The sequence below is a fragment of the Panthera uncia genome, chromosome F2 (genome assembly GCF_023721935.1).
Source record: "Panthera uncia isolate 11264 chromosome F2, Puncia_PCG_1.0, whole genome shotgun sequence".
In the NCBI taxonomy this organism is placed as follows: domain Eukaryota; kingdom Metazoa; phylum Chordata; class Mammalia; order Carnivora; family Felidae; genus Panthera; species Panthera uncia.
The window spans coordinates 61540987-61552854 of record NC_064812.1 but is presented as its reverse complement, the minus strand read 5'-3'; the positions used below and the strand labels follow the sequence as shown (position 1 = coordinate 61552854).

The following is an 11868-nucleotide window of genomic DNA, read 5'->3' as shown; positions in this document are numbered from 1 at the left end:
AAGTAGAAGAAAGATTTTCTTCTTTGGACTCCAATAATAACGTAACAACATCACAGCCTCACAAATAGGAAATATTTAAGAAACAATGAGTGGAAACCCAGAGGAGAACAGATTTGAATCTTTAAGGTAGAAATTAAGTAAATGTTTGGTATCCCACTTATTCAACCAAAAGCTTGGGATTATTTCTGGGAAGGGGTTTTACGGACTTTTTGGCTATTCTAAAGGGACTGTGTCTCCCACCAGGACTGAAGTTGAAATGGATGGAAGATATTTGAAGCGTAGGATCATTAATTGAAGATAGAGGATAAGTACAAATTCAGTGCGATAGGAAAATGGGAGATCAGGAGGGAATGAACACTGAGCAAAGGGTATCGAGGTGGAATTGTCTTCTGAGATTATGTCGCAGACCAGCTCGATTCTCCTGTGTGTGGTTTTGGAAAATTGGAGGAAAAGAGAAAGGCCATGTTTCCTGGGCATCTAGGCATTGAGAGATTAATGGAGAAAAAAGGGGGGACTTTTATGCCTGAAACAGAACCCTCTTTCGACGTTCTCCTTTGAGATACTAAGAGAAACCAGATCAGAAAAGGATTCTACTGACTGACTAGGGTACTTCCTACAGTAACGTGATGATTGGACAATGATTAATCCCCTGTGACACTGATGCATTTTCAGCGTCATGAAACATCTTAGAGAAGTTAAGAAGTCAGAAAGAACTTGCGGTCATACTTTTTTAACCAAAAAATAAAGTTTTGGGGTCCACGTTCAGCAAGTTAAATGCTAATGTTGGAGAATTATTGCTAAATATTTCTGAGAGTAAATTGAGTTCCTCGGAGTTATGTTAAACTTGGTAATTTTCATAGTAGAGTATAAATAGATCCTAGCCTAGTTAACTTGGCTGTTTCTCCTCATAATGAACATCTGGTTAAATTCTTATATACAAACGTGAAAGAATTATATTTTTTGGAGATACCTTCCTAGGAGTCCATTTGACACTTGGATCTCTCTTTAACCTGCCAACGATGCTCTGATAACTCTCAGATTTTGAGACTCACTTTGTCAGGCACGTTGGCAAGAGGCCCACATTTGAGGAGTAGACCTTTTAGATGTAGGACCCCCTAGCCAATTTGGAAGATTTTGAATTTTTGTTGGAACAATGAAGTTGAGTTCTAAACCCTTTCCCCACATGTTATAAATATTAACAATGAAGGTAATGTGGGTGGTGGGGATTTTTTTTGAAATGTGGATTTCAATATTGGCTGAGATGATAATAAAGTCATTCACTGAGAAACAGAACAGGAGGTTGTTCTAATTTTACATGTGCCTTATTTCTCATGAAGGAAAAAGGCACAAGGAACGGCTTCTGCATAGTAATCAAGTTTATAGAGTCAATACTGATGGATATAATGGGTTAGGCCAAATTACACAAGAATTTATAGTTTGAAATGTTAAGAAGGCACATTGCTTAGTAGTTGAGAAGGCAGGCTTTATGGTCGAATTCCCTGGGCTTAAGCAGTACCCTGCCACTTCCAAGCCTTATGAACCTGAGACATACAGGAATAAAGCAACTTGTCCAATTTTCTCACCCTGATGCCTGCTAGAATTAATAATAGTACTTAACTCATGAAACAGTTGAGAAGACTTCTTTTAGTTCTTGGTCTAATATCTTGGGCAAAATACTAAGTGCACAATAAGTAGGAGTCGTTGCTATCATTATTGTTGAGTAGAAAGAAACAATTACCCGTGAACAGATTTATTCATTCAGGGAGAAAAAAATTAATTCCTCCTTTGTTCACATTTTCTAGTATCTTTGAGACCCTGACAAAGAAGGCGAAGGAATTGAGAGAGTTTCCATTATTATGCACGTGACTTGAATGAATTATTCCTTAAATGTGACCCTTACTTATAATTTTGAATACAGTGGCTAATGGTGTGTCCCCTTTTGTGCCGTCCCTTGGATAGATACTGGGCTAGAGCACCTCTTTTACTTTGATACACATGGAAGGTTCCCTAACCCCTCTTTCCTTTTATTATTGAACAAAAATTGTTTTGATGGGAAAGACGTCCTGTGAGCACAAAATCATTTGTGGCCGCCGGGTATCCTACCCTTGCCACTTGGCTGGTGTCATGGAAGCAGGGCGCGCAGCAGTCAGGCACAGCAGAATGCAGTCCCACATTTGGAAGCAAAGTCACAAAATGTCACTTCTTAAGGCAAGTGTAAGAAGAGAAAACGTGATGGATGAACGTGATGTCTGCTCATGTGCAAATGTAAGCCCCCTGGGTGGAGTCTAATTGCGTGTTGCCAATAAAGTTAGTGCGTTTGCAAATTGCCATACAGGAGATACAGGATGTGTCACAAACTCAGTCAAGGGCTCTCGCCCTTCTTCCTGATCCTGCCAAAGCCATCGGGGTGTTTTGTTGTCACTGCCAGATGCTGCCGCCATAATCTGAATATTGCTCTATCATTTAGGGATGATGGAGATTTACCTGAATTAAAAAAAAAGAAAAAGATTGAGAGGCTAATTTATTAGAGTTCCAACATTGACCAAAATACTGTCCCTCCTGTCGTTTTTGAGAAATCTTTCTGGAGATGAAGTCGGGTGGCAAGGTTATCAGCCCTTGATGGTATCCATTAGCATTATATTAATACTGCACTCACTAAACCATCTTCTAAATGTAAGTGAGATTCCCTTGTAACTTTTCCTCCAGAGGAAAGAATGATCTGAGCATACTCAGGAACCACCTCGAGCCTTAGGGAGTTACATTTATTCACTGGGAATGAATATATTGGTGTTTTGAATCAGTCTCATAGGTATTTGGCTAGTGTCAATTTTTAGAAGTTCATCATTCTGGGTCAATAGGAAAAAAGAACCCACAGAAAACCATATAACATTGCAGAGCTGGACCTCGCGTGGGTGACAACGGACATTTTCAAGATGCAGCCAAGCAGGGTCAGGCTGGGACTGTTTGCATCCCTCTTCAACCGGGCTCACCTTGCAACCAGAGACTACATCAGGGAAATTAAGCCTCAATTTCTTGTACTCTTCATCTAGAGAGAGATATTTTCCCTCACTCCCACCGGGCCAGGCAATGTTCTGATTCTTCATAAATTGGCAGAGAGTGGGAAGAAAGTAATTCTATGGACCAAGGAATTAGAGAGTATAACAGCTGAAGTCCTGTGAGGTTTCTTAATCTCAGCTCCAATTATGATGTCACTGGCACCACGTCATTGGAGAAGACACTTGATTTGTGCTACATTTTCTTGGCTCTAGTCCAATTCCATTAAAAGCTGAGGATGAATTTTTATTTCTCACATCTCAAATTCTTGGCGAATATCCAGAGAAGTACACTATCTAAACATAGTCACTATGTTTGTTTAAAGTCTGTCTTATTCAGTGGGGGTGATACGAGGCCGACTGCTAAGGAAATATATCTGATAGCTATAGAAAGTGAAAGCACATAATAAAAATACGGCGAAAATTTCCACTCGTTCTCATCTCCATGCCATTTGTAACTTAACACTTTGAATCTTAACGTGGTTATAAAAATTCTTACACTAGAAGAACTGAACCAACTGCTAACGTTGTTGGGGCCAAGATAAGAAGAAAAGAGACACATCCTGTTTGTTTTCAAAATCTAAAGAAAATATCAACTATTTTTGACTTTCCTGTTTGGCTGAATTCATTGAGAAATATTGCTAGAGGAAGTCGGTATACCTTTTGAGAACCAGTTTTAAAGGAGTAGTACTTTCCCTTGCCTTAAAAAAAAGCGCCAACCACAACACAGCCTTGGAGTGTCACCCTTTGCTGACACAAGCCGCCCTCTGCTTTACCCCTGGAAAATTGCAGCCACCCGGGTGAGCCAGCCCAGAAAATGCCCTCCGGCACCAAACCTGCGGTCTCCCAAACCACTGACAAGGTGATTTCTTTTCACTGCCACTCCCTACCCCCTTTGCCAGAAAGAAGATGAGCTACCTCATAGACTCCTGGCTACCTTTGCTCCCCCTTGAAGCCACAAGCTCTTTGTTCATCTTTTCTTTTTGAACCCTGGGAAAAGTGTATCAGAGTGATTCGGTCTGCCAAGTGTGCGCGCTTAGGAACTGGCACGGTGACAAAGGCCTGCGGGGAAGAGAGAAGATTTCTGTGTTTCTTAGTGTTATTTTCTCCCTGGAGATGTTTCCAGAGACTTGAAAGGAGGGCCGAGCCGAAGAACTGATCGGACTTGCTCCCGTTCCAAGCGAAAGCTGATGTGAACAACCAGCTCTCTCTGCCTGCACTCCCGGCCTGGCAACCCAGGTAACTGGGGTCATTCATTACAGAAATGAGAGCTGGACCATACCCTTTCATCTGGCGAGGTCAGAATTGTCTCCTGCGGTCCCTATCGCTGAGTCTGGTTGAGTTTTAAAACATGCTGCAGGATGAGAGTGCCCCAAGTTTCCTTCGGGAGCGCTCTCCACATGGGAAAACTTGGCTAATAAAGTGAGGATTTCTTTGAGTTAGGCTCATCCCATTCTTCTGAGACAGTCCTTGCCTCCTCTGTGCTTTGCGGTCTTATGAAATGATTCAGTTCTCCAGTTTCTCCACATCTGAAGAGGAGAATTGTATCATCGTCAAAATACTGTTTGGAAAAGACTAGAAGGCTGGGGCTGTAGAGAGTGATTACAAGCAGCCACTCCACGGAGCTTCAACATTTCTTCAGAAAAGCTCCACTTTTTCCAAAATCTAGAGAAAGCACTTGCAAATCTCGATGTTGGCTTGGTCTATTGTAGAGGTGCTGTGGCTCAGAACCTAGAGAATAATCTGGGCTCTGTAGCCCGTGCTGGGCCCTGAGCCTAATGGGACTGTCTAACATGAATCCTTGACCAAATTGAGAAGGTCAATAACATTTTTGAGAGCACTCGTCTACACTTCTGGGGCCATTCTCCCACTCCCGGGCTCCCCTAGGTGTTGTTAACATCACTCACGGCTCCTCTGTCCAGTGTTCTTACCTTCAGTCATTCTTTTTAAAATTGTCACCTTGGGAAGCATTTGCTAAACTACCAAAAATGCTGAGCTATTGGCTGGATACACCTCCTCCCCAGCCACCTCAGGGCATTTACATTTACTGGCAAATACGGCCTTTAAACTGAAGGAGTACTTTTCCAACTCTAAGATTCCAAATACCTGGGACAGAAATGGCATTTGTGGATATTTGTTTCTTTGTGGAGGTACTGAGGTGGAAAGGGCTTCTCAGAAAACTTCAAATGTCACGCTGTATTCATAAAATGATAGACAACGTCTGAGAGCCAAGTGAGCTATTTATTTAACTGAATCTTTATTTCTGCCTGTTAGGCAGGTATGCTATGGTTCTTATTCTATGGGTAAGTAAACTAAATCTTGTGGAGTCTAAGTAACTTGCCCAAGATAACACAGTAAGATATGGAATTGGGTTTGAACTCATGTAGTCTGGCTCCAAAATCCGTGTTCCTAAATCACCATGTAGTTTCTAGTAGTGGGAATGGTAGTGATACTGTTTATATCAGTTAACATTGATGGAGGTCTTATGTACCAGACATTGTGGCAAGCCCTTCATGTGTGTTGTTCTAGTTAATCCTCAGAATTATCCCATGAGGTAGGTAGAGGTTTTTTAAGTTTGCTTGTTTGTTTGTTTATTTTGAGAGGGAGAGAGAGAGAACGAGCGTGCAGGTGAAGGGATTCTCAGAGAGAGAGAATCCCAAGTAGGTTCTGCATTCTCAGCATGGAGTCCCATGCAGGGCTCAATCTCACAAACCTGTGAGATCATGACCTGAGCAGAAGTCAAGAGTTGGATGCTTAACTGACTGAGCCATCCAGGCACTTGGAAGTAGGTAGTTTTAATCTCTCTCTCTTTTTAAGTTTGTTTATTTATTTTGAGAGAGAGAGAGAGAGAGAGAGAGAGAGAGAGAGAGAGAAGCAAGCTGGGGAGGGGCAGAAAGAGGGAAAGACATAATCCCAAGCAGGCTCTGCACCATCGGCACAGAGCCCAGTGTGGGCCTTGAACTCAACTCACAAACTGTGAGATCATGAGCTGAGCTGAAGTCAGACACTTAACCCGACTCCACTACCCAGGCACCTCTTAATATATCTCCTTTTTTATATACAAGAAAAATGAAGCACAGAGACGTCAAGGTTGTATTTATTTAAGGTTATCTTGTTCAAGGTGTGTTCAAGGTTGCATAGCTAGCCGGTTGCAGAGTTGTGGATTCAGACCAAAGCAGACTGACTCTGTGTTCTTCCCTGTCTTCCTTGAGGACTCTGTCTTTATCTCCATAGAGACAGAGGTAGTCCTGCCGTCACAGTGGCCATTATGACATGTAGGCCTTCAGGTATTGCTTTAGAAACTGGTCCACTCATAATTTACCCCAGAACTCTTTTACTCCATGAAGACGCAGTTAGAGTCCCTAGGAGCAGCAACATGACAGAGTGGGGTTCCAGTCTTACCCACCAACCCCCAGTACCATCTGACCCGTCATGTCTGTGGTCTCTTATGTAATTACGTATACTCCAGGTGGAGCCAAATCTCTCTTTAGTGTCTTGTCTTCCACAATATACATAAAACAATGATCTGAAAGTCAACCAAATGCTGTCTTTCAAAAGGCCCTCTGAACAGACACAACATTGCACAGTGCTAAAGAGGAAGAGTTTAGATGTTTTAAGCAGAGAGAGCCAGAGAGCAAGACAGAGTCAGGGATAGAGAAAGAGAGAGATGGGTGACAGAGTGGGACACTCTAATTTGAAAGTCAGCTGGAATATAGACGCCAGGTGTCTATATCCCAAGGGATTTGGGAGCCACCCAGGAGAACCATTGACCTGAGGGCAGAAGGAACCAGGCGAGATGCTTGTCAGTAACAAAATTTGGTCACTAGTTGGGAAGATGAAATGACCATTGTGAGTATGGCCTGGTACATTCAGGAGGCTGTGAGTAGAAATTTAAAGAAGTCTTCATATAGTCTGCAACACTATAGCATAAGCAACACTGCTTGATTAGTCACTCGTAGAGACAAAAAAAAAAGGCATTCTTCCTCATTTCTCTATTTCCCGGGCATTTAGCATTCCTGAGTTCATTGTGTTCCCCTGACCAAAGTAGTCGGTTCATGGATGACCACACAATGCAACTGGAGCCATTACTTGGTCTTTTGTAAAAGCAACTGGTAGGAAGGGGAGCTTATGACCTCAGGGATTTAAATCTGGGAGAAGATAGCCTTTTACTGCTGTGGCCCTCTTTTCATCACAGGGCATCTGCAAATGAAGCCATTGTGAAGGACGGCAGACCTGAGAGAGACCTCATTTGAGCCTCTGGATTAATATCCCTCCTTGCGTCAACCAGTCTGATGTGGATTTTCTGACCTTTGCTACCAAAGTGTTCACAGTGGGGCCGATAGTGATGGATTGGGTCATTTTTTAAGCTAGATTTCTCAGGGAAAACCTCTCTAAGCATCTGGAAGTCTGTGGATCAAGGTGCTAATAGCGTACCATTTCCCAGGGATGGGGTTAGAGGTGAATATTTTTTAAAGAAACAATTATTTCTTTGTTAATAGGAAAATATTATATCTACAATTTCAGCTTTTCCTAAAATTGTGAGACAGTCGACTGATCACACTGCTTCTTTGTCTCCAGCCACTCAGTATTTGAGGTGTGGCATTTGCTCCTGTAAACTCCCAGGGCTAAGTTGTGCGAGAGCTCACAGATGTGTTTTGCACTTATGCACACTTCATTTGTCTTCCTCCTATGAGGTGAGGTTTCGTCTTCTTTCCTGTAACTTGGCTTAGCATCTTTCCTAACCCCACGCGTTCCCACATTCTCTAATCATGTGAGGTCAAACGCAGAGTTATTTGTCAAATAAAATAATGAATTTACTATGGTAGCTGCAAACTGGGAGGTGATGGGGACTAATGGCTTCCAGAGGCAAGATGGTGTTCTCCAAGGACGGGAGTGAGGAGACTCTGAGCGTGTGACCAGATTTGTCTCCCTGGCGTATTTACCTCCTGCTCTCACACATACACCGTTCATGAGAGAGGCAAAATGGGAAGCTTTATTTGAAGGAAAGCCCCTCAGGTAGGCTGGAGGCTCCACTTGCACTCAAGGTGCTCTCTGTCTGCTATCTGGCTGCTGTACTTCTGGGGAGGGGCAAGAATGGAGTCTGAGAGCGAGAGAAGAGGGGGAAGTATGGAGCCCTTAAAATGACTGAATTTACTAGCTACTCTGAGTCGGCTTCCTGTATTTCGTCTTGGGGGAAAAAATTCAGAGCAAGTGACAAAAAGCTACTTCTGGCTTTTTGAATACCCTTGAGGGGAAGGTTTCTAACCTTTCAAAAAGCCTTTCAAATCGAAGCTTAAAGAGAATGTGTGTGTGCTCATGAGTGCTTTCCACACAAACTCTGCTTTTAATAGTAGGTGCGTGTGGATTCAGTTCTCCTGAAGGTGCGTCTTTGTATTTGTTTTGGATCAGAAAATGAAGAATTCTGGCTATCAAGGTCAAACTGTCCACTGGATAGCATTGTGCCTGGTGTTGATGATATTGTATTGTGTACTTAAAGATTTACTAAGAGGGTATGTCTTAGGTTGTGTCCTTATCACAAAAAATAACAACAATAAATAAGAGGGTGGGAGGAAAGTTTGGGAGATGGTGGAAAGGCCTATGGAATAGATGATGGTCATGGTTTCATGGGTGTACCCTCACCTCCCAAATCATCAAGTTGTATACATTAATTGTGTACAGGTTTTTTTTGTATGTCAAAAAAATCAAACAGGCCTAGCCTACTCAAGATGAAATTATTATTCTCTTTTTTAATTCTAAAAATAGTTATGGTTGCTTCAAATCTATCGATCAATATGTCCTCCTAGTAACAGACATTGGAAAAATGTGTATGTTTCTCTGAACAGGTGTGTGTGTGTGTGTGTGTGTGTGTGTGTGTGTGTGTATGCATCTTTTCTCTTGGGTTCCTCTTATGTGAGCCATTCATGCAATACCGAGTAGTCATATTCTATTAAATAATACACTATTTATATTTTGCTTCTAAGATTTTGGTAACTTCATTCTTTTTGTTCTTACTGTAAATTTTTAGACAATCCCTCAAAACATAAAATCAGAGATAAAAGTTCAAAGAATAGTGTAACGAGCTACCATATACATAAATGAGATTTAATACATTATTTGCTTCATTTTTTAATTTGAAAGTTCATTACAGACCTAAAACCTATCCCATTCCATTTCTCAATATTTACTTCCATTTGAATCTCTACAGTAATTCTTCTGTAACAACAGTGTCATCATACCTATAAAAATTAATAATTTTTACTAGCAAACATAAGTGGGAAAAGCTTTAACTTTAACTAAAAATATCTTACGTGTTACGTTTCTATGTTTATACCCCGAATCATCTAGAAATACATATCACTATCAACAGATGGTATTTTTGCTGTTTATATTTGGTAAAACCTTCATACTATATAGTGGCATAAAACGTTTCTTGTGTGTTTCATCTTAGAAGTTACATTGAAAAGCTCAGTGAATGAATCTGTATCAGGGTGGTTTTTTCCCTCTTACATTCTTTAACATAATGTTTTCTTGTTCGAAATACTTGTGCTTTTGTCACCGTGAATAATCATTTATTCCTTTACGATTTTTTTTAAATTTTTTTTTGTAGGAGTTGGTGGCTTACTGTGGGAACAGCTGAATCCTCTCTCGAGCCATAGTCCTGGTGCGCATGAGAACAGATGACATATTAAACTGTTTCCATTCTACGGGGTTTAAGTCACTAATGTGTCAGATGGTCATGTACAAGAATTACAATGTTAGATTTCCATAGGTCTCTCCAAGGGCCTTGTTAGAAGCCATTTGTTTTCACAGTGCTTGTAGATGCTTTATAAGGACAACTACTAACAGGTGACCAGTACACAAGGTCATCCTGAACACTGGGAGGGAGCTCCAGAATCCAGATAAAAGACGTGCTGTGTTCTGGATTGCATCTTATTCACTGTATGAACTTGGACCAACCGATTGACTTCTCTGAGCCTCAGTTTCTCAATTTGTTAAATGGAGCAAATCACAAAGTTAGAGAAAAAAATGTTTTGCAAGTATAATACTTTTTATTGACATAAGGTGATAGGATCTGTGCTATGGACTGAATTGTCCTCTCAAAATTCATACATTGAGGACCTAACCCCCAATGTGATTGTATTTGGAAGTAATTAAGGGCAAATGAGTTGATACGGTGGGGTCCTAATTTGATAGGGTTAGTGGGCTTATCTCTCTCTCTCTCTCTCTCTCTCTCTCTGCACAAACACGAAGGAAAGGCATGTGAGGTCCCAGTGAGTTGGCGGTCACCTGTGAGCCAGGAAGAGCACTCTCACAAAAACCCAACCATGATGATATCCTGATCTCACACCCCCACCTTCCAGAACTGCAAGAAAAGAGATTTCTGTTGTTTAAGACATAAGGTCTAGGGTATTTTGTTATGGTAGCCTGACCTGACTATGCAGGGTGTAAGAAAAGAATACATCTTATGGATGGGGGCCTCCTCTCTCTTTCAACTAAAAGAAGATCAGAAGAATGGGTTTACTTTATAGTAGGAAGAGAGTAGGTTAGACATCATGTAACATGTAGAAAATGAACATTGGTCAAGAATGATGAGCTTCTAATTGAGTTTCTAATCTGGCGTCAGTTAAGACACGGGAGAGCAAGCAACCAAAGATGAAAGTCTTTGGGATCTTAGTTTCCTAATTTCTAAAATAAAGAGATTTTAACAAAATGTCTTTCAAGGTCTTTCTTTTTTCTCTTAGAGGTTCCTTTGAGTTCCATGATCTTCTGTTGTTGCCTTTTCCCGATGAAACCATGCAACACTGGAGAGCTACTTAGAAGGATTGTGGAAGTGTGTACCTTCTAAAGCTGCACCTCTCCTGCTTTGTGTCATACATCCTACATATCCAGAAGTAAGCCTGCTACTTTCTCTCTGAAGTTCTCTCCAGCCACCAGGTTTTCTGATACCTGGTCTTTATTGTAAACAATTGATGTAGTTTATAGATGGAGATGATGGAGTTTTAAATTCAAAAGACAGAAGTTGTAGGGAGACTATTGATCCAAGTAAAAATATGCTAAACCTTATTTTACACTTTGAGAAAATGTTTTGCTTATTGTGAGCATAGCCTTGTCACTGTAATTTTGTGTAAATACACACACACTGTCTTGGGTTGATATCTTGGGAGATAGATCCTCACAAGATCTATCTACCTGGAACCTGTGAATGTGACCTTATTTAGGAAAATGGCCCTTGCAGATATAATTAATTGATTGCCCAGGTGGTCCCTACATCCAGTGGCAAGTTTCTTATAAGACACAAACGAGAAGACACAGGACAGAAGGCCATGTGACAACAGAGGCAGAGACTGGAATGATGGGGCCACAAGCCAAAGAACACCTGGAGCCACCAGAAGCCAGAAAAAACAGGGAGGATTTTCCCCTGGAGATGGCAGAGGGAGCACAGCCCTGCTGACCCCTTGATTTCATACTTCTGGCCTCCAAAGCTGTGAGAGAATAAACTGTTTTAAGCACTCCTCCCTCCCCCAGTTTGTGGTAATTTGTCATAGCGGCCCTAGGAAGCTCGTACACGTACTCTTTTTTTACCCCTAACTTTCATTATATACCATGTCCCGATGGATACATTAACTAGATTTAACCAACTTTTGCATCTGAGAGAGGACAGGTGTATTTCTAGAGCTAAATACCTGGGCTATGAATGATTCTGGCATTCAAGGGTGAATAGTTATCACCACGTCAACATGCTTTTGGTTGGTTATTGAGAGGAGTCTTCTAGGTAATCAGAGTTAACTCAGTTTTGAATGTTGGAAGGACAGCA

General features: G+C 41.3%; 1 long non-coding RNA gene across 2 annotated transcripts; it reads left to right on the top strand.

The window, feature by feature from the left end:
- The first annotated feature begins 7179 nt into the window (after positions 1 to 7179).
- Positions 7180 to 11561, top strand: LOC125924629 (uncharacterized). Of its 2 annotated transcripts, none has more exons than XR_007458490.1 (3): positions 7180 to 7511; positions 10796 to 10945; positions 11290 to 11561. It is a non-coding gene; the product is annotated as an uncharacterized LOC125924629 (long non-coding RNA). The 2 variants fall into 2 exon arrangements; XR_007458491.1 differs by lacking the exon at positions 7180 to 7511 and adding an exon at positions 9659 to 9714.
- Positions 11562 to 11868: the final 307 nt, after the last annotated feature.